Consider the following 23382-nt stretch of genomic DNA (forward strand, 5'->3'; position numbering starts at 1 on the left):
ATAGGTTGAGCATTCAGTAGTGGAAATACCAAGTTCTTGTTGGTCTCTGAATAAACCTTACTCTCCCATGTCTTTGCCTGAAAGTCTCATCACTTCTTCCCTCTTTTATAGAAAGATTATTTTCAGCGGATTATTTTGAGAAACTGCAGATACAGGAGAAGCTAGAAGGACTATGTGAGAAAGAGGGCTATTACCAGAGATAACTTTTTCATCTCAGAGATTTATCTGCATGGCAGGGCAAACTCTGTTTACCATACATTTCCTTTGCTTACCTTTCTGTGAATCCCTTCCCTACTTGGAAGCTCCGGACCCCTATCTCTTTCCTTAGCTATCAGGATGGGATATAAACCTCAATTGTCTGGCTGCCATTTGAGTCTCCTATCTTTGTGGAACTTTGGTACATATGTAATTAAATTTTTTGTGTGTTAATTTGTCTTTTTTTTTAATTTTTTTTCAACGTTTATTTATTTTTTGGGACAGAGAGAGACAGAGCATGAACGGGGGAAGGGCAGAGAGAGAGGGAGGCACAGAATCAGAAACAGGCTCCAGGCTCGGAGCCATCAGCCCAGAGCCTGACGCGGGGCTCGAACTCACAGACCGCGAGATCGTGACCTGGCTGAAGTCGGACGCTTAACCGACTGCGCCACCCAGGCGCCCCTATCTTTTTATTATAGAGGGATCTCTGCCAACAACTTAGGTAGAGGGAAAATTACGTTTCCTCCTCTAAAATTTGGTGACCATGAAAGAATCTCCTGAGAGTCCATGAACAGACTCCATATACTTGCTATGGAGCCAGTATATGGGATCCTGGAAAACTGGAAGGAGTCAGCAAAGGGTAAGAATTCCTACCAAAGTTAGCACTTCTGTATCTCTAGCTGTAGTGCCTAGTCAAGAAAGTATGGTAAAAGTTTTGTGTTGTCCCTTCCTTTGCAAATTCAGATTACCAGGAGAAAATCATTTGTGAGAATTTATTCTTTATATTGTGAGTCTGGTTAAAATTTGGTTTTGGGTACTCAGTGGTTATTGATTCTTTCCCTCCCAGGGATAGCTGTTATTTTCCTGTTTGCCTTGTTCTATGTTCTGAGAACTTGTGTTGGCCTTCTGCCTGGGGCATGCAGGTTGTTGGAGCTGTATGTGTAGGCAGCTTTACTGTCAGGTTGGGGGACCTGAAAATCTGGGTAGACAGAAATGTGGGTTGCACATCATTTACAGTTAGCGTCTTACCGACTGTTGCCGGCTCTTAGGGGAACTAAGTCTTTCTTTTGGCTACTTTTGGGAATGGCTCTGGATCTTGAGAGAGCTGTGTCTCTTGTGCCCTTTTTGGGGATGCCTCTTTTTAGTCGGTGGTTAAGTCCTAAAAGGCTGAGTCATCTGAGGTATGTCTTTGGTTTAAAAGAAAAAGGTAGGGGGTGGGGGTAGGGAAGCACTTCAATACTGCCAGAAACATTTCTGCGTGTCCTAGTTAAATCTTAATAAGATGTTTGAAAAGATTTTTTTTTATAGAGCTGTATAGTCAGAAATTGGCCAAATTAGAGGCGAATATCCAGAGTATGATAGGAACACTTTTAAAAGCCCTTTTCTTCTAAGCTAAAACAAAACTACGTACTCAAAGGAGAAAAAGATTCTGCAAGTTTTATAGAAGGATTTATCAAAATATTCTAAAGACACATAGCTCTAAATCTAGAACATAGGAATCTTTTAATTTCTTAGTTGGAAATCTTCTCCCTCATACAAAGAAGAGGAAAAAAATCTATTTGAATGGGTAGGTCAGCCCTCTGGTATCATCCAAGCTGCAATCCAATTCTTTGAGGATTAAAAATAACTGTCCTTAGCTTACAAACAGAGTCTTTATATAACCAGAAATGTGGCTCTAGAAGCAATTCAAAGTCCTCCTAGGCTTACCAACCCCAAACCTCCCTTATTAATCTCAAAATGTTGTAAATATTTTAAAAGATCAGGACACTAAACACAGAACTTTCCAACACTTAAGAAAAAGACAACTTTAAATAGTAATTATCATAGATTTCTGATAGTACACAAATATACCCCAAATACCCTAGGATAAAACATATTCTTTCCCTGTCGTTTAAAGATCTAAGTCTTACCATGTCTTCCAAATGTAAACATTCCACGAGATAACTAAAACACTGCCTGCAATTGCCTGAGATTAAAGGGGAGGAAAAAAAAAGGAAAAAGAGGGTTTTTAAAATCTAAACTTCTATAAAAGTTCCTTTGTCCCAAATCTAGTTCACAGCCTAAGATTACTTGTCAAAGGTGAATACAAATCTTAAAAGTCTTTTCCATAAACATAAGTAAAAAAGCTTTAACCATCTGAGCAGGTAAATGTGTTCCACCCGTTAGAAACACCATGTGGATTCAACTGTTGTTTATAAAGTAGTGAGTTTTGTATTATTATACCTGACTCATAGCTATTTTCTTTTTTCAGAGAGAGGGCGCAAGTGAGCGAGGGAGAGAGAGAGAGTGGGAGAGAAGGGGGCTCACCCAGAGCTCGTATTTTACACGAAGTGGGGCTCGTGCTCACCTGAAGCAGGGCTCAAACTCATGAACTGTGACATCATGACCTGAGTCTAAGTCAGATGCTTAATGACTGAGCTATCCAGACACCCCACATGGCTAACATTTTAGAATGAATGCTACAAGGTCTCAATATCTGTCTCTCTGTTTATATGTGTCTATGGACGTGTGTTATGTATACATGATATTTTTCTAACTTTGGATGATATAGCCAAAATTAATTTATAAAGGGCTCTAACCGGCACAAAGAAAAGGGCTTATATAAACTAAGTATTCCTAAAACTCCCAGAAATAAGAAATTAACCCAAATGTTTTTCAAGTTCACATGATTTGGGATAGTCTTCAGTAAAAAAGCTACTTTATATTAGTCGCCTCGATTAAAATAGGCATGTCTTCAGAGTTATCAGCATTAAATATAATGCAGATATACAACTTCTATTCTCAGTTTACTAATCAAACCCATACTACTTCTGCTACAAAATTTGTCAGCAGGAAAAATTTATGGTTTATGGCTTCATGTAATATCTCATAAAATTTTCGTGAGTAACCTAAACATAACTGTAAAGAGCAAGTGAATTAAATAAAAGTAAAATAAAAACATAAACTTTTCAATAATACAATATATCTACTTAAATATTTCCCCAAATGTCTTTCATGACTTACACCCATAGAGTTTTGCTAAGTTAAATGATAAAAATTCACTGAAAATCTAGACTTAAAATGCAGACACATTATTTATTGAATATAAATGTACCACTCTGGGCTTCCAATTACAGAGGAACTAAAGATATGTGAATCTGTTAGTAGACATGTCATGTGCCACACTAAAAAAATTATACTATGAGGAAGCATATGCTTCTAGAAATTGTAAAATGTATTCATATATTTGTCAATCTAAAGAATGCTGATGTAACAGAAACAATTCACAGTTTTCACTAGAAATTAAGTTTTTTGAAAGTGAAGCGTTCTAATTAATATATGCAATTAAAACTAAAATTTATAAGAGGAACAACTGTGTATGCAAGGAATGTAGGATGTGTTTTTGGCTGAGAAAATGTATGAGGTATGGAGATGTGTTTTTGTAAGTGAAAAAAAATGTTCTTCTAAAGTTCAATAACTGTTTCAGAATGAGAAAGAGGAGAATAAATAATAAATGGATGTAGTGAGTTGGGAAGAGAGGCATTCTTATCTTGTGTAGTCAAGCTGGGTGTAACTGAATAATTTTATTGTAAGGTTTTTAATACTACGATTTAATATGAACACTGTACTTTTGTAAAACTAAAAATTATCTTACATCTGCTAAAAGGGCAAAGCTTTCTTGAACTATTCGTGCATTCTTGATAAGAGACTGTGAAAGCTCTTCTATACCTTTTAAGGAATCCATCGAGAAAGCAAAACATTTGTGTCTTCCTTAAATGAGTTCCTGAGTTCCTACACTTCATGTTGTCTTTATCAGGTCTTCGATTACTTAAAAAAACCAAACAACCCCAAACTAAGTCTGCTCAATATTAAAAGAGCTAAGTTTTGCGCAGAACTATGTCACCTTCAATATCTGCGTTTAAATTATATGTTACTTTTGGGGCGCCTGGGTGGCTCAGTCGGTTGGGTGTCTGACTTTGGCTCAGGTCATGATCTCATGGTTCGATTCATGAGTTCGAGCCCTGCATCGGCCTCTGTGCTAATGGCTCAGAGCCTGGAGCCTGTTTTGGATTCCGTGTCTCCCTCTCTCCCTCTCTGCCCCTTCCCTGCTTGTGCTCTCTCAAAAACAAATGAACATTAAAAAAATTTTTCATTGCAGGTTACTTTGGTTAAGTACACAGTTAAGTATTGTTTCATGGTGATCTGTCGTCTTATTTGGTCAAGTGTCCAAAATCTTTTGATATTTTGACAAACACCTCAAATTAAAATTCGTTTTATCATTTTGGTTTCTGGACAAATTTTGGGATTTTTAGCAGGATCCCTTAATCTCAAACTATTCGTTATTTCTCTTTATAAAAAATAAAAAGAAAGTTGTTACACACTTAGGTTTATTTGTTATGTTAAATTACATGGGAAGCATCATCAAAGAAATGATACTATTTAAGGTTAGATTTGTATGGATTACTAATATTAGCATGCCAGAAATCATATAAAATTCCGAGAAATCCGATATGTCTTGCTATAATATTATCAGATATAATTCTAGTTATTATCTTAAAATCTATGTGACAAAATAACCAAATTCCCTTATCAAATGCATTAATATAAACTCTCATCAGATCTTTAACCATGGCCGTTTTTAAAAATTGAAATATAGCCGACATACAATTTTATGTTAGTTTCAGGTATAAAACATGGTGATTTGACAATTATATACATTATGTTACGCTCACCTCCATAGGTGTATTTATCATCTGTCAACATACAATTTTGTTAAAATACTATTGTCTATATTCCTTATGCTGTACTTTTTACCCCTATGACTTATTTTATAACTTAAATTGGTACTTCTTAACCCCCTTTACCTATTTTGCTCATCCCCCAGACTCCTCCCTGCCGGTAACCACCAGTTTTTTCTCTGTATTTATTCTTTTTTCCTCTTTTAATTTTTACATTTACATCCAAGTTAGTTAGCATATAGTGCAACAATGATTTCAGGAGTAGATTCCTTAATGCCCCTTACCCATTTAGCCCATCCCCCCCCCCCAAAATCCTCCAGCAACCCTCTGTTTGGTCTCCGTATTTAAGAATCTCTTAGGTTTTGTCCCCCTCCCTGTTTTCGTACTCTTTTTGCTTCCCTTCCCTTATGTTCATCTGTTTTGTATCTTAAATTCCTCATATGAGTGAAGTCATATGATATTTGTCTTTCTCTAATTTTGCTTAGTATAATAACCCTCTAGTTCCATCCATGTACTTGCAAATAGCAAGATTTCATTCTTTATGATTGTTGAGTAGTACTCCATTGTATGTATATATACCACATTTTCTTCATCCATTCATCCACCAATAGAAATTTGGGTCCTTTTCATACTTTGGCCATTGTTGATAGTGCTGCTATAAATATTGGGGTGCATGTGCCCCTTTGAAACAGCATACCTAGTATAAATACCTAGTAGTGTAATTGCTGGGTCATAGGGTAGTTCTTCTTTTAATTTTTTGAAGAACCTCCATATTGTCTTCCAGACTGGCTCAACCAGTTTGCATTCACACCAGCGGTGCAAAAGTGTTCCTATTTCTCAGCATTCTCGCCAACATCTGTTTTTGTCTGAGCTGTTGATGTTAGCCATTCTGAGGTAGTATCTCATTGTGATTTTGATTTGTATTTCCTGATGATGAGTGATGTTGAGCATCTTTTCATCTGTCAGCCATCTGGATGTCTTCTTTGGAGAAGTGTCTATTCATGTCTTTTGTCCATTTCTTCACTGGATTATTTGTGTTTTGTGTATTGAGTTTGATAAATTCTTTATAGATTTTTGGATACTAACCCTTTATCAGATATGTTGTTTGCAAATATCTTCTCCCATTACGTCAGTTGTCTTTTAGTTTTGCTCATTGTTTCCTTTGCTGTGCAGAAGCTTTTTATTTTGATGAGGTCCCAATAATTCATTTTTGCTTTTGTTTCCCTTGCCTCCTGACATGTGTTGAGTAAGAAGTTGCTGCAGCCAAGGACAAAGAGGTTTTGCCTGCTTTCTCCTTGAGGATTTTGATGGCTTCCTTACATTGAGGTCTTTCATCCATTTTCAGTTTATTTTTGTGTATGGTGTAAGAAAGTGGTCCAAGTTCATTCTTCTGCATGTCGCTGGCCAGTTTTCCAGCACCACTTTCTGAAGAGACTGTCTTTATTCCATTGGATATTCTTTCCTGCTTTGTCAAAGATAAGTTGGTCATATGTTTGTGAGTCCATTTGTGGGTTCTCTATTCTGTTCCATTGATCTGAATGTCTGTTTTTGTGCCATTTTTCTCTGTATTTATAATTCTGTTTCTGGTTTGCTCATTGGTTCATTTGTTTTGTTTTCAGATTTCCACAGTTAAGAGATAACATAGGTTATTTGTCTCTCCTTGTGTGACTGATTTCATGTAGCATAATAGATAAACTTAGGTTCATCTAAGTTTTTGGAAATGGCAAGACCCCATACTTTTTTCTAATACTCCTTTGTGTGTGTGTGTGTGTGTGTGTGTTAGATTCCACATAGGTGTAAACATATGGTATTTGTCTTTGACTTATTTTGCTTAGTATAATACCCTCTGAGTCCATCCATGTTGTTTCAAATGGCAAGATCTCATTCTTTTTAATGGCTGGGTAATATTCCTGCATGTGTTTGTATATATATCACATCTTCTTTATTAACGGACACTTGGGTTGCTTCAGTATCTTGGCTATTGAAGATAATGCTGCAAAATATAGCTGTGCATATATCTTTTTAAATTCGTGTTTTCATTTTCCTTAGGTAAATACCCAGCAATGGATTATCAGATATGGTATTTCTATTTTTAATTTTTTTTAATTTTTTTTCAACGTTTATTTATTTTTGGGACAGAGAGAGACAGAGCATGAACTGGGGAGGGGCAGAGAGAGAGGGAGACACAGAATCGGAAACAGGCTCCAGGCTCTGAGCCATCAGCCCAGAGCCTGACGCGGGGCTCGAACTCACGGACCGCGAGATCGTGACCTGGCTGAAGTCGGACGCTTAACCGACTGCGCCACCCAGGCGCCCCTCTATTTTTAATTTTTGAAGAACTCTTTTATGTAGTGGATGTACAAACTTATATTCCTACCAAAAGTATGTGAAGAATCTTTCTCCACATCCTTGCCAACACTTACTGTCTTTTTGATACTAGGCATTTGGACAGGTGAGGCGTAGTATCTCATTGTGGTTTTGATTTGTATTTCCGTGATGATTAGTGATGTTGAGCATCTTTTCATCTGTCTGCTGGCCACGTGTATATCTTTGGTAAAGTGTTTATTCAATGCCTCTTCCCATTTAAAAAATCATATATTAGGTAGTATGAGTTCTTTATATATTTTGGAAATTACCCCTTTGACATATTATTTGCAAATATCATCTCCCATTCAGTAGATTACCTCTTCTTTTTGTTGATGGCTTCCTTCATTGTGCCAAAGCCTTTTATTTTGGTTTAGTCCCAGTAAGTTTTTGATTTTGTTTCCTTGGCTTGAGGACACATATCTAGAAAAAAGATTTCTAATGCTGATGTCCAAGAGATTCCTACCTATGTTACCATTAAGGAATATTATGGTTTCAGGTCTCACATTTAGGTGTTAAATCCATTTTGTATTTACTTTTGTGTATAGTGTAAAAAAGTGGTCCAATTTCAGTGTTTTGCATGGAGATACTTAGTTTTCCCAGCACCAGTTTTTAAAAGACTGTCATTTCTCTATTGGATATTTTCCCACCTTTATTATATATTAATTGCCAGTGTAAGCATAGGTTTATTTCTGGGCTATTCTGTTCCATTTATATGTGTGTCTGTGTTTATGCCAGTACCATACTGTTTTGAATACTGTAGCTTTGTAGTATATCTTGAAATCTGGAATTGTGGTACCTTCAGCTTTGTTTTTATTTTTCATGACTGCTTTAGCAACTCAGGTACTTTTGTGGTTCCAAACAAATTTTAGGACTATTTGTGCTTGTTCTGTATTTTATTGTTTTTGTTGTAATTGTAAATTGGATTATCTTACTTTATTTTTGCTACTTCATTACAGTATAGAAATGCCACAGATTTCCATATATTAATTTCACGTCCTGCAAATTTACCAAATTCATTTATTAGTTCGAATAGTTTTTTGGTGGATTCTTAAGGGTTTTCTCTATATAGTATCATGTCATCTGTAAATAGTGCAGTTTAACTTGTTTCTTATCAGTTTGGATACCTTTTATTTCTTTTTCTTATCTGATTGTTGTGGTTAGGACTTCCAGTACTATGTTGAACAAAAGTGGTAATAGTGGACATCCTTGTTTGGTTTCTGATCTTAGAGGAAAGGCTATTAGTTTATCACCATTGAGTATGATGTTAACTGTGGTGGTTCATATATAGCTTTTATTATGTTAAGGTGTGTTCTCTCTAAAACTACTTTGGTGAGAATTTTTATCATAATTGTTGTATTTTGTCAAATGCTTTCATCCTGCATTTCATTGATGTCATATATCACACTGTTTGATTTGTGGATGTTGAACCATCCTTGCATCCCTGGAAGAAAATCTCACTTGATTGAGGTGAGTGGTTCTTTTAATGTATTGTTGAAGTCAGTTTGTTAATATTTTGTTGAGTATTTTTGCATCTATGTTAACTAGGAATATTAGTCTCCATTTTTTTTTTTTTTTGCAGTGTCTTTGGTTTTCATAGCATGGTAATGGTAACATAAAATGAATTTGAAACTCTTCTTTCCTCTTCCATTTTTTTGAAATGTGAAAAACTAAGTATTAACTCTTCTTTAAATGTTGGTAGAATTCACCTGTGAATCTGTTTGGTCCTGCTTTTGTATGTTTGTCTGTTAGGAGTTTTTTGATCACCGATTTAATATTGTTACTAGTAATTGGTCTGTTCAGATTTTCTATTTCTTCCTAATTCAGTTTTGGAAGATCGTATGTTTCTAAAAATGTATCCAGTACTTGTAGGTTGTCCAATATGTTAACATACAATTTTTCATAATAATCTCCTGTAATCCTTTCTATTTCTGTGATGTCAGTTGTTACTTTTCCTTTTTCATTTCTCATTATATTTGAGTCCTCTGTGTTTTTATTGATGAGTCTGGCTAAATGTTAACAAGTGTCTATTTTATTTCTTTTTTCAAACTACTTCTTTGTTTCATCTTTCTGTTTTTTTTTTTTTAATTTTTTTTTACTATCTTTCTATCATTTCTGCTTTGATCTTTATTACTGTCTTCCATTTAATAACTTTGGGGTTGTTTGTTATTTTTCTAGTTCCCTTGAGTGTAAAGTCAGATTGAGATTTCTTTTTTGTTTCTTGAGGTAGGCCTGTATCACTCTAAACTTCCCACTTAGAAATGCTTTTCTGTATCTCAAAGATTTTAGACTGTTGTGTTTTTGTCTTCATGAAGTTTTCCTCTTGACTTCTTCATTGACTCATTGTTTATGTAGCATGTTGTTTAGCCTCCATGTGTTTGTGTTTTTTTCCAGTTTTATTCTTGTAATTGATTTCTACCTTCAAACATTGTGTTCAGAAAGTATTTGGTATCATTTCAGTCTTCTTAAATTTATCAAGATCTGTCTTTTCGCCTAACATATGATCGGTCTTGGAGAATTTTACATGTGTACTTGAAAAGATTGTGTATTCTGATGTTTTTGGATGCAGTGTTCTGTGTGTGTGTGTGTGTGTACATATGTGTATTTGTTAAGTTTATCTGGTCTAATGTGTTGTTCAAAGCCATTGTTTCCTTATTGGTTTTCTATGTGTGTAATCTTTTCATTGATGTAAGTTGGGTGTTAAAGTTTCCTACTATTATTATATTAATGTCAATTTCTCTCTCCCTTTATGTCTGCTAATATTTGGTTTATGTGTTTAGGTGCTCTTGTGTTGGATGCATAGATATTTATAACTATTACAGGCCCTTGTTGGATTAATCCCTTTATCATTATGTAGTGCCCTTATCTCTTGCTACAGTCTGTCTTTTAAAGTATGCATTATCTGTTATAGGTATTGCTACCCTGGAATTTTTAAAATTTTACTTCCATTTGGGCTAAATATCTTTTTCCATCCCTTCATTTTTGGTCTGTTAGTATCTTTCAGTCTGAAGTGAGTCTCTTAGCAATTTTGTTTTAATCCATTTGGTCACTCTATGTCTTGATTAGAGCATTTAGACCATTTAAAGTAATTAATGATAGTTATGTACTTATTTCCATTTTGCTGTTTCTTTTTGTTTTGCCCAGTTTCTTTGCGATAGATGACCGTATGTAGTGTTATGCTTGGATTCATTTTTCTTTACTATTATCATTTTTGTATATCTATTCTAAGATTTGGTTTGTGGTTACCATGAGGTTTATATTTAACATCTTGCATATATTACAATCTATTTTAAGTTGATGGTCACTTAAATTAGAACACATCGTAAAAGAACTACATTTTAACCTCCCTTCCTTGTTTTATTTGTGTTGTCATATTTTATATCTTTTTATTGAGTCCTTTTATCTGTTTTCTGATATAATTAATTTTACTTTTGTCTCTTAACCTTCATATCAGCTTTACAAGTGATTGATCTAGTATCTTTACTGTATGTTTGCTTTACTCACAAAATTTTTAAAAATAATTTTCTTACTTGTAATTATTTTTTCCCCTTAAAAAACCTCCTTTTCTTTTCAGTCTGGTTTAGTGGTGATGAACTCCTTTAGCTTTCATTTGGGAAAATCTTTCTCCTTCAATTCTGTGATATTCTTGCTGGGCAGAGTATTCTTGGTTATAGGTTTTTCCCTTTTGGCACTTTGATGTCATGTCAATGCCTTCTGGCCTACAAAGCTTCTGCTGAAAAATCAGCTGATAGTCTTGTGGGAGTTTAGCCATGTCCATTTTTTTTTCTTTTGGCATTAAAGACAGATTTGTTTTACTCTGATATTTTTTTCCAGGAGATTCATGGAAAGGTCTCTAACAAGTACATTGTTCTGATAACTTTCCAATTGTACTACTGAACTGGATAAGATTTTACAGAACTCTAATGTTGGAAACCTGCTAACAAAAGATCAAGATCAACATGAATTAATTACATGGAACTGAATATACTGATGAGGATAATTGTAATTATTTATGACTTTTTCTTTGAAACATTTGCTGGTTTGTAATGCTTTGCTTTTCCAGATACAAGGAAACCTTTTTCCCTTTTTTCTCAAGCTTTCTATGACTTACAGTAATTTGGTAAATTATACCTTGGAGAACAAAAATGAACCAGTTGCTTTTTCTCCGTTTCCCCCAGAATTCAGAAACTCTTAGTGTTCTCATTTTTTTGGCAATATAGTTATTTGTGTAAGTTCAATAAAAATATGTTTTTCCTGTAACAGGACACACTTGGAAACATTGGTCATATTACCAAGTCTTTGACTGTTATCTTTGAGAATAATGGCCATAGGATCATATATGACCAGACAATTTTAAGGAACTACAATTGACTTTATAGAGCCAATAAATTCACTTTGGAAAATTGGCCTGTTTTCTTGCTTAGTTGGTTCCTTACATCCTTACCAGGTGAGTAGGGAAGGTCACTTCCTGGTAGCCTCAGGTACCTCAGGATATTTTGGGCACCTTGAGAAGAATCAGCCCAAATCTATAGATATCATAGGCAAATTCTAATGGCAAGTCCTTGAATTGGATTCCTAGCCTTAAGAGGCTTTTAAAAGCCCAATCTGAGATTACAAGTTCCAGAAAAGCCTATGTGGTTATTTTCTATTTCAAAGAGCCTATATTCACTATTCTTGCTGTACTTTCCTAAATAATCAGGCCAAGTGTAATGAGACTAGAATAATTTGTTTGCAAAATCAGTCTTAGATTATCTCTGGTAGAAATAGGGGTGACTACAGAAAGAAAAAAATTATGTTTCAATGGGAAACTATAGCACACATTTGTGGATATTAGATTCTAGACCTATTCATTGTTTTTAAGATTTTTTTTATCCATCCATAAGCTGGACTAGATCCTAAATTCTTCTAGCTTCTTCAAATATCTGGCAACATATCTCCAAACCAACATTTCCAATTTTTTCCCTACCCATCTGACTTGAGGTCACTAAGAACAAAGACTCCTTTTTTCCCTGCAAAGAGAAACTGGACAACTTTATATAAACTTCAGTGAAATCACCACAGCAGCTCATGTATGGGGAATTTTTGTGCTTTTGCAGTGTGAGACACTCACAAAGATCACCAGAGACATTCAAACTGCAAACCAAGAAAATCTCTCCAATTGCCACTGCCTGCCTTCATTTCATTTGAAGAGGCTTTCAACCCAACTTCTAGAAATCTTACTATCTTTCCTCTGTACTCAGAGTAGATTTATAGTCTGCTCCAACCATTAAGCATTGTTTTTCTCTTGTTCTCAGAGAAATGCCTCTTTTTAAATACTATTTGCTGGCACCATATAGGCCTAACTTTGGGAGCCCACTTGCATCACCACTTTCTAATGAGATAAAGCCCTGTAACTGAACTGACCTATTCTCACGACTATTGAAATGACCTGTTCTCAGGAGTTAGAGACTGAGTCAATGAGACAGGGAGCAGTCTGCCAACTCACCTTCTGAACTGTGAAAATTCTTGAAAGTTTCAAAGATGGGAATAAAGTGTATGAGAATATGCCACTCCCAAATATACTTTTTTTGGCATAATTCCCGGACCCTTTATTTCTTTCCTTAGCCTAGAAGTATAAATCCACATATTGCAAGTGGTATTGGCATAGTAAAAACTTGCTCAATGAAAAAAGAATCATGAGCAACTTTGGCCATAGAGTCCAAGGATTTTGTTGGGCAGCTGTTGCTTTAGCAGCAGGTTCTGCAGTATCTTTAAGAATTAAGGAAAAGCCTTAATTAAAAGAATTAAGGATCATAGCCTCATTTGCACTTACTCCTAGTGAGGGGCATACATATTTGCCAAAGGAAGCACATTTTGAATTACAAATGCCTCCTGATAATTCCCATTTGAATCTGTGGCTTGAGACTAAAAAGGTGACAGCTGTGGGGGCCAGTAAAACTTTAGGAGATGTAGACTACATAGATGGCTTATTCTGGTCATCTTGGCCTTATGTCCCTTATGTACAGAGCCTTGATGCAAGTTTCTCTGTGTTTGGGTTGTTAACCAGTGACAGGGAAATTGATCTCAAGGTTTAGGGAACCTAACATGGTGGATAGAGGGCTGAGTTTGTTCCAGAGAAACAAGGTTTTTGAAAATCAGGGAGACATCTGTGACAGGCAGAACTACAGGATCAACAGCATTGTGGCAAATCCAACAGTTATTTGGAGATTAACTTACCCCCTTGCAATGGCCTGAGAGGTGTTAAATGTGGACAAAAGAATCATGAAGATCTTCATGGTGTTAGAATTTGGAAAACAGTGGTTAGAGAGTGAAGAAGGAATGAAAAGAAGCATTTTGATATCACATCATGGGAGGAGGCTGTCTACTTCAGTGTCAACTATTTCTCTTCCTAGTCAATGTGATTTTTGAGGTCTCCAGCATTTGCACAGGACCAGATATCAGGAAGAGCATTCTTCAGTTGTGAAATATGCACCTAAAGTTTAACACATTGTAATTTAGCAGCATTGTCAGTGGTCAAAAATACTTGGTAGGGTCCTTTCCATGAATCTCACTTTTGCAAAAGCATCAGAATAAAGCAAAACTGTTTGTAAATGACAAGACTTAAACGTGTCTATGGTGAAAGACCTGATAAAAGTTCATTATAATGGAATTGACAAGGAAATTTGGTTATTTCTGTGACATACAACATTTTAAGGTAATAACTCGAATTATGAGTGGTAACATTATACCAGGGCATATCAGATTTTTAGGAATTTCACACAGTTTTTAGAACTATTATAACATGCATCCATATAAATATAACCTAAGTGTTTATCACCACTCGTTTGACAATGCTTCTCATGTAGCTTCACATAACAAATAAATCTAAATAACTTAACATCTCTTTTATAATGTGAAATATAAATCTTTTGAGATTGTCCAGGGACTCTGTGGAAATCCCAAAGTTACTTTGAGGTCAAAAAGACTGCATTTAGAATTTAATTTGGGAAAGCTGTCAAAATGTCAAAAGATTAGGACATTTGGCTAACAGGATCAAAGAACATTATAAAATAATAGATAATTATCTATTTAATTCATGTGAAAACAGATTTTAAAGACAGATACAGAAGGTTACACAGTAGTGAACAAAAGTTAGGTCTTTTAATACCATAAAGACTGAGTTTTCTTAAATAATCAAAGCCCTGATAAAAACAACACAAAGCACAGTAAATTATTTTGGTAAGACCAAAATCATTGCTTTCCAAGTAGATTACCCAAAAGGTTTAAAAAACACACACAACTTTTCCAATATCTTATCTAGATTAGACCAACAGGCCAAGAAAACTTTGTGCTATTAGCAGAGAATAAAACAAATCCTAATTTTGCACTAGCATATTCTGATACTAAAACTCACTTAAAAAAAAAACAAAACTTTCAGTCCATTCTAATCTTAGCCAGCTTGACCCCATATAACACTCCTTTCCCAAGATTCTTTTTCTACAAAACTTACACAACTTTTAGATCCATTCATAATTTGTCTTATGTCTTTCTCCTTTTTATAATTCTGGAACAATTAATTTTACTTATCTTACCTATTTTTCATACACAGTTGTTTCCCTTCACCCATATTATTTCTTTTTTTTTTTAGTGTTTATTTGAGAGACAGAAAGAAAGAAAAAAAGAATGAATGTAAGAAAGGAAGAAAGAAAGAATCCAAAGCAGGCTTTGCAGTGTGAGCACAGAGCCCCATGCAAGGCTCGAACCCAAAAACTGTGAGGTCATGACCTGAGCTGAAGTCAGACACTTAACAGATTGAGCCACCCAGGGGCCCCACGCCCTTATTATTTCTAAATAGTTTCAGTTACATATATTGATTAGCATTCTTAACCCTTAGAATGCTTAATTCCCGGTTCAAACTAAGAAGTAAATGTGGACTATTACACCGCATTCTGTGGACGGGTAAATTTATAAATACACTTTCTATTATCTAGAAATAAATTCTTCCTCATACTACATTTTTTAATGTGGCACAAAAATGTTTCCTAACAGACCCAAATATCTGTAGTTCTTCTGTAAAAGGAAGCCAAAGTGGAGAAACCTATCTTCAGTGATGTTTCAATATCTTGTATTTGGAAATGATCTAGGTATTTAATGACTATATCATTTAACTTACCTCCATGTAACTTAAAAATTTCAAGTTACTAAAAAGATTTGGAAACTATTTATAGGTAGACATACCATAAAACCTAACTATTGTTGAAAAGTTCACATAAACTTTTATCTTACTTACATCTATTTACTTATTCTTAACAATGATGTTTACGTTACTGCAAGATTTATGAGATATTAAACAGCTAATCATCATCTTAAGTAATTTTTCTTGTTGATAAGTTCCGTAACAGAGATCATGAAGTAATTTAATCATTAGTAAACTTAAGTAGAAGCTGTATGTCTGCATTATATTTAATGCTGATAACTCTAAAGACACACCTATTTTGATGAAACCAACAAACTTAAACTAGCCTTTATTTATTGAAGATTATCCTGGATCACATGAACTTGAACAACATTTGGGTAGTTTCTATGTTCCTGAGACAATATTTAATTTAAGCCAATCAAATAGAGTTCACAAATTAATTTTGGCAGTATCATCCAGAGGTAAAAAAAAAAAAAAAAAGTCATATGGCTATGTAACATACATTGATATGTGTATTTAACAGACATACCTAAACATAGAGATACCAACATAGATCTTATAGCTTTTGTTTTAAAATTTTAGCCATGCGTGAGAGAGGTATAATCATGGGAAGTTAACTAGTTTATTTAAAAAAAAAAAACAAAACAGTTGTATCTAAATTATGTTTCTGGCAGATGGAATAAGTTCAGGTTAATTGCTCAGATGGCTTAAACTTTTCACTATTTGTGTTGAAGATTTTTAAGATTTTTATTTGCTTACTTTCCCAATAGCCTTACCTTTCCTTCCCTTTCTTTTCCTTCTGATAAAAATTACTTCTCTGAAGTCCGCATTTCAAAGCGTTGGCCCTCATTTCTGAGAGAAAGCAGGGTAGAATATTTATATCTCAAAGGCACACAAAAAAGAATGAAAGTTCCTCCAAGAAGGACTTTTGTTTCCTAAGACCAGAACTTTTACAGTATCTACGAGCCTTTTGAGATAAATAGGGGAAGTTTGGGGGCCGGTGAAAAGGACAGGTAGGCTTTTTTTGTGTGTGTTCTTGTAAAGACTCAATTTGTAAGACAAGTTGTACAAGTTGTCCTCAATTTTTAGGACAGTTATTTTTAATTCCTCAAAGAACTGGGTTGCAACCTGAATGATAAGATGGAAATCAAAAGATTCCTATGTTCTAGATTTAGGGCTGTTTGGGGAATGTTTTCATAAGTCCTCCCACAAAGGTTTCAGAATATTGTTCTTTCCTTCTGGGGTCACAGCTTCATCTTCGCTGAGGGGAGAAGGCCTTTAAAAAAAAGTTCCTATCAGGTCCCATCAGCTGCCAGTTTGGCCAACTTTTGACCAGAAAGCTACTGAAGAGAAATCCTTTTGAATATCTTGTAAGGTTTCAGCCACTGCAACAGTAAATATTCCTGGCAGTGTTAAATAACTTCATAGACACGAGAAGTGTCCCCAGTGAGGGTGCAAAATATACTACTCTCCCAAGACCAAAGATAACCAAAAGAAAGACAGTCAGTTGGTAGGAACCTACCAGCAAATGGAGTACAGCCCAAATCTCTGTTCAGCCATATCTAGCTGGAAGTGGGGTGTGACCCACATTTCCATCCATCCATATCTGTGGGCCCCTCAACCTGATGGTTGTCAAGCTAAATCCTCAGGACATAAAATGAGACAAACAAGAAGGCAATAGCTGTCTCCGAAGGAGAAAATGTATACAACCAGTGGGTACCAAAAAGCAAATTTCTAAGTCCCAACTCAAGATCTAATTCTTCCAAATAATTTTTACCTGCAAATCTGAATTTGGAAAAGAAGAGATCATGTGAAATGTGACCATTCTCTCTCAATCAGGCACTATCGGTAGAGATCTGGCAGAGCTGACTTTGGTAAGAATTACTCTTTGCAGGCTTCTGCCAGTTTTCGCAGGATCCCACATGCAGACTCTGGAGTGAGTAAGGTTGCCCCGGCAAGTCTCATTCTGGGCACCAGAAACTTAGAAGAGGAAAAATAATTTTCCTTCTACCCTTTATGGTAAGTGCTTCCCTGAGACTCCTTTTTTCCTAGGGTAGCTTCTAAATGTTTATCTACCTTAAAAGTTCTCCACTGTGGCTACTGTAATTTGTGATTATTTTTGATAAGGTTAACTTGTTGGTTCAGCCTTAAAATTGTATTCACCGAAGACCTCATGCTAGACCCAGTCCAGCCCCAGCCCCAAGTTCAGTTTCTAAGTCAGAGCCGGTCCAACTCCAGCCTGTTTCTGTAACCAGTGGGGAAAGAAATGCTCAAATAAAGTCTGAAAGTTCATAAATAACTGCAGAACTAGGACGAGAAAGGGACTTACCTACAACCACTAGTGGCAGCAAGAAAGAAGGCAGTGAGTTCCAGGGGGTCAGTGGGTACTTTTGCTTGTTTGCTCCTGAGGGCTCTCAGAGGTCTCATTCAGTTGCTTCTTCTGACACTAGAACTGTTAAAGGTAAACTGAGGCATATTACAATACTTGAGAGTTTATCTGAGCCAAAAATTAATTTGAATCTGGCAGTATCCAATGTAGCAGACAGAAAAGGGCTCCGAGGAACTGTATAAAATGAAAAACTTTTATAGGCAGAAAGGAGTGGGAATAAGGAAGTTACTATAGTAGACACAAAAGAAGATTGGTTTTTGCAAGGTTACTTTTCTTTCAGGGATGGCAAGGGTCTATCAGGCAGATTACCAAAATTGAGCTGATGAGGCAATTACTAGTTGATTTATTTAAGATTCCATTTCTGGGAGAGCTGAAACTTTAAGTCTGGGCTTGGTGACATAGGGCTTAGCATAAACGATTCCATTTTGGGCCCAATGTCATTTTTGTTTTTTAAAAAGAAACTTGTTCGTAGATAATTTCATTGATTCCAAAAATCAATGACTCACCCAGATTCTACTCCTGAACTTGAGCTCTGCATATGCGAATTTCATCAGAATGTTTCCACGTGGAAATCCTCACCTTCACCAGCAGGGGCGTGCAGGCTCATACTAGCTTGTGAGAGCTTATTGTGCTCATCTTTTCCCAATTCCTGTGCCATGACATCATCTTGATAGCCTGAAAGTGATCATGAGGGATAGATTTACATTATGGGAAGCAGCAATTCCTGCAAACAGGTTTTTCTCCTACCCCTTACCCCTCAGAAATCAAGTTTATTAGTGCACTACTGCTTATAGGAATCTCAAAGTCAACTTGTCCAAGTGGAATGTTTTCTATTTTTTTGCTTCTTCCTTTACCTTTCTTTGTGGTGGTATCACTAATCAGAAAACTAGCCACTCTCTTTTACTCATTTCATTCCCGTATGTTTATATCCAATTATCCTTAGACATGAGTGAGTCAATGTGCAGACTACAGTCTGTTACTAGTAACAGAAATGTAGCTAGGTAATGGAATATTGTTTATCTTAGGGTGGTATGCCTAGTGCCCTATCACGGTACCTAATGAAGGAAACTAGAACATGTCACCCCCAAATTTGCCTCTTTGACATAAGAATTATTTTGAGCTGCAGGCAATTAAGAAACAGTAAATGCAAACAAATAAACCCCTGATTTTATTGGAGATAGAATTATCAGCTCAGAGATGGCGTCAGAGGAATCTGCAAACAAACCCTGGTAAACTAACCCTTATCTATCTTAATTAGAAAGTTAAGGAAATTAACTACTTAAGGAAGATAGCTACTACCTAGCCATAGTTCAGCTGGCACTAGCCCAACCCATGTCTTGTCAATTCTTCACAAATTTATTGTTTGTCTAAAAGATGCCAATGCTTTCTGTTTTGGTTACTTTTTTGGGTATTCATTCTCTTGTGAAGACACCCATGTACATGTAAAAATTAAAAAAAAAAAATTTGTGTGCCTTTCTCTTGTTACTGTCAGTTTAATTTTCAGACTAAACCAGTGACCTAAAGAGAGTTGAGGAAAACCTTTTCCTCCCCAACACCTGAGAAACACAGTATTTCCCAGCGTCCATTGTGTTTGGGTGTGGCCATGGGACAGAGTTCTCTGAAGTGGAATATAGACAAAGGGTGATATGTGCCACATCCTGGCCTTTCCCTTAAGGCCATAATATAGTTCCTCCATGCTCTCTTTTCTCTTCCTACTTGATCCAAACTAAATAGGGCAGCAGCCTGGCTTTGACCATGGGGTGACAAAATCCTAACACAGTTCTTAAAACTTCTTTGTAACATGGTCCCTTTTGGCAGTCTGGTGAAGCCCTTGGATGTCTTCTGCACATAATGTTTTTAAACACATAAAATGTAGAGGATTGTAACAAAAATTAATTATGTTGAAGTACAGTTATCAACATTTTAAATGACCTAATTATATAGTTATAAACACATTAAATATTTAGCAGCTGAGAATAATTTATGATAATTTAAGAGTGATGTTAGGTGTGAGTGATATTTCCAGATTCTGTAATAACTGAATTGTGATATGAAAATATCTGTGATTTCCATTGGTGACTGGGTCACAGGGACTGTCAATGCTACTGTGATTTGTCACTATTTAAAATTAAAGAGATGACTCAACTTCATTTAGAAGCTAGTGAATATAAAGATGTAATTTGTTTCCCCATTTCAAGTTTAAAAATTAACTAAATTCTGTCTGTAGGACCATTTGGGTGTCCATTGGTCTTAGGTTAAGACCACTGGCAGTGGATAACAGCTCCCATGACGGATGCCTGGCTTCCTAGATGACCTCAAGGATCAGAACCTGCCTGAACAGTTACATGAGTGAAAAACAAACCCCTGTCCTGTTTGAGTTATCATATTTTGGGAGTTTTTTTCCCTCAGCAGTTCAACCTGCCTACATCTACTAAGTATCTCCTCAATTTTAAGTCTTTTTTCCATCACTACTATTGCTACCTGGTACAGTTATTGCTGAGGTATTGCTTAGGAATTGTAACAGAGGTTTTTTTTGTAGCTTTTTTTGTGATATAACTTGTATACAACACGTTCATTCTAAGTGAACAGTTTTATGAGCATTAACACATGTATACATTCGTATAGAATCAACATACGAAGTATTACCATTACCCCATCAAGTTCCCTTGTGCCATTTCCCAGTCAGCTCTGCCCCCTCCTTGCTCCCACCTACTGTGCTTTGCTATTTTTATAGTGTTTTTCTTTCTGTATACATCCACAACAAAGACGATCAGAAGTGGCCATACTGGGAAGCTCTGACTTGTTCTCATTGTTATTTTCATACTTCCCCATATTTGATTAAATGTGTAATGTTTGGTGTAGGATATTTGCTGTTTTTAGTGCTTTCTACTGGATTAAGAAAGCTGTCTTCTCAGAAGAAGTAAAACTGTCACTATCTGCAGATGACAAGATACTATATAGAGAAAACCCTAAAAAGTCCAATAAGTGAATTCAGTAAAGTTTCAGGATACAAAATTATATACAGAAATCTGTTGTGTTTTTATATACTAATAATGAAGTAGCAGAAAAAGAAATTGAAGCAATTTCATTTATACTTGCATCACAAAGAATAAAATGCCTAGGAATATTTACCCAAGGAGGTGAAAGACCTGTGTTCTGAAAACTATAAGACATTGATAAAAGAAATTGAAGATGACACAGCCAAATGAAACGATATACCATGCTCATAGATTGGAAAAATTAATATTAAAATGTACATACTACCCAAAGCCTTTTACAGATTCATTGCAGTTCCTATCAAAGCACCAATAGTATTCTTCACAGAACTGGAACAAATAATGTAATTTTTATGAAACCACAGAAGACCCTGAATAGCCAAAGCAATCTTGAACAACAAAGCTTGAAGTATCACAATCCCAGATTCAAGCCATACTATAATGGTATAGTAATCAAAACACTATGGTACTGACACAAAAATAGATACATAGATCAAATGGAACAGAAAGCCCAGAAATAAACCCACTCTTACATGGTCAGTTAATCTATGACAAAGGAGGTGAGAATTTACAATGAGAAAAAGACATCTCTTCAATAACTGGATAGTTATGAGCAAAAGAATGACAGTGGACCGCTTTCTTTTTTTATTATTATTTTACTTATTAAAAAAATTTCTGTTTTACGTTTATTTTTGATAGAGAGACAGAGCACAAGTGGGGGAGGGGCAGAGAGAGAAAGGGAGACACAGAATCCAAAGCAGGCTCCAGGCTCTGAGCTGTCAGCACAGAGCCTGATGTAGGGCTCGAACTCACAAACCGCGAGATCATGACCTGAGCCAAAGTTAGACACTCAACTGACTGAGCCTCCCAGGCACCCCGACACTGGACCACTTTCTTATACCGTATACAAAAATAAAGTCCAAATGGATTAAAAACACATCTGAACCCATAAAACAGAAGACATAGGCATTAATCTCTTGGACACTGGCTTTAGCAACATTTTTCTAGATATGTCTTCCAAGCAAGGGAAATGAAAACAAAACTAAACTATTGGGACTACACCAAAATACAGAACTTTTTCACATTGAAAGAAGCCATCAACAAAATAAAAATGGCAACCTATTGGATGTGAGAAGACATTTGCAAATGATATATCTAATAAGGAGTTAATATACAAAATATATAAAGATCTCTTACAACACCAACCCCCCTTCAATAATCTTATTAAAAATAGGCAGAGGACCTGAATAGACATTTTTTCCAAAGAAGACATACAGATGTGCAAGAGACACATGAAAAGATACTCAACATCACTAATCATGAGGAAAATGCATATCAAAACCACAATGAGGTATTACCTTACACCTGTCAGAATTGGTACTATCAACAAGAAATAACAACTGTTGGAGAGGATGTGGAGAAGAGAGAAACCTCATGCACTGTTGGCAGGAAGGTAAATTGTTGCAGCCACTCTACAAAAAACAGTATGGAGGTTCCTCAAAAATTAAAAATAAAAATACCACAAGACCCAGTAATTCTGTTACTGGGTAGCAGAACTTAAAGAAAATGAAAACACTAATTCAAAAAGATATATGTGCCTCTAGGTTTACTGCAGCATTATTTACAATAGCCAGAATATGGAAGCAACCAAAGCATCCAATGACAGATGAATGGATAAAGATGATGTGGTACACATACACACAATGGAATATTATTTGACTAAAAAAAAGAAGGAGATCTTGCCAATCATGACAACATAGATAAACCTAGAATATTATGCTAAATAAAATAAGTCAGACAAAGACAAATACCATGTATTTGCACTTATATGTGGAATCTAAAAAACAAAAAATAGGAACAAACAAAAGAAAAAGAATTATAAATACAGAGTGGTGTATTTATACCACTCTGGGCCTAAGAAGGGTCTAATGGGTCTAAGAAGTCCAAACTTCCAGTTATAAAATGAACAAGTCACAAAGGTGTTGAATACAGCATAGGGACTATCAGTAATGTGGTAATAACTTTGGGTGACAAATGGTTAACTATACTTATCGTGGGAAGCACTGTGTAATGTATGGGATTGTTAAAGCACTATGTTGTACATATGAAATTAATGTAACATTGTATGTCATGTATACTTCAACAAAAAAGGAATCTATCTTCTGGACAACAGCTAAGTGTTTAATGGAAGTTGAATTAGTGGGAGGTGAATTATTCTCAAAGGCTTTCTTTCTGATTATTGAGGTGGTTATATGATTTCTCTCCTTTATTTTTAAATGTTTTCTAAAGCTAAACCACCCTACCTTGCTGACTTAAACCCAACTGAGTCATAATATATATTGCATTTTTATACATAAGTCTATTGTACTCTTGGTGAGTATAAAAACAAGTATAATAATTTTTTAATTTAAATTTTATTTAGTTAACATACAGCGCAATATGGTAGCATTTTTTCCCCGTGAAATTGTGTATACTTATGTCCCAAGTCTACGTGATCCAATTTGAGTAAATCAGAGGACGTTTCAGTCACGTCCATAAAACAAT

The 23382-nt window shown here is 35.5% G+C and overlaps 1 long non-coding RNA gene across 2 annotated transcripts in view; it reads right to left on the bottom strand.

The window, feature by feature from the left end:
* Positions 1-23382, bottom strand: part of LOC123380336 — a 71727-nt gene that overhangs the window by 26474 nt on the left and 21871 nt on the right. For both annotated transcript variants that reach the window (XR_006585942.1, XR_006585941.1), the window contains one exon: positions 17783-18517. This is a non-coding gene — a long non-coding RNA (uncharacterized LOC123380336). The remainder of the gene's footprint in view (positions 1-17782; positions 18518-23382) is intronic.

This window comes from Felis catus, chromosome D1 (genome assembly GCF_018350175.1).
Source record: "Felis catus isolate Fca126 chromosome D1, F.catus_Fca126_mat1.0, whole genome shotgun sequence".
Classification (NCBI taxonomy): domain Eukaryota; kingdom Metazoa; phylum Chordata; class Mammalia; order Carnivora; family Felidae; genus Felis; species Felis catus.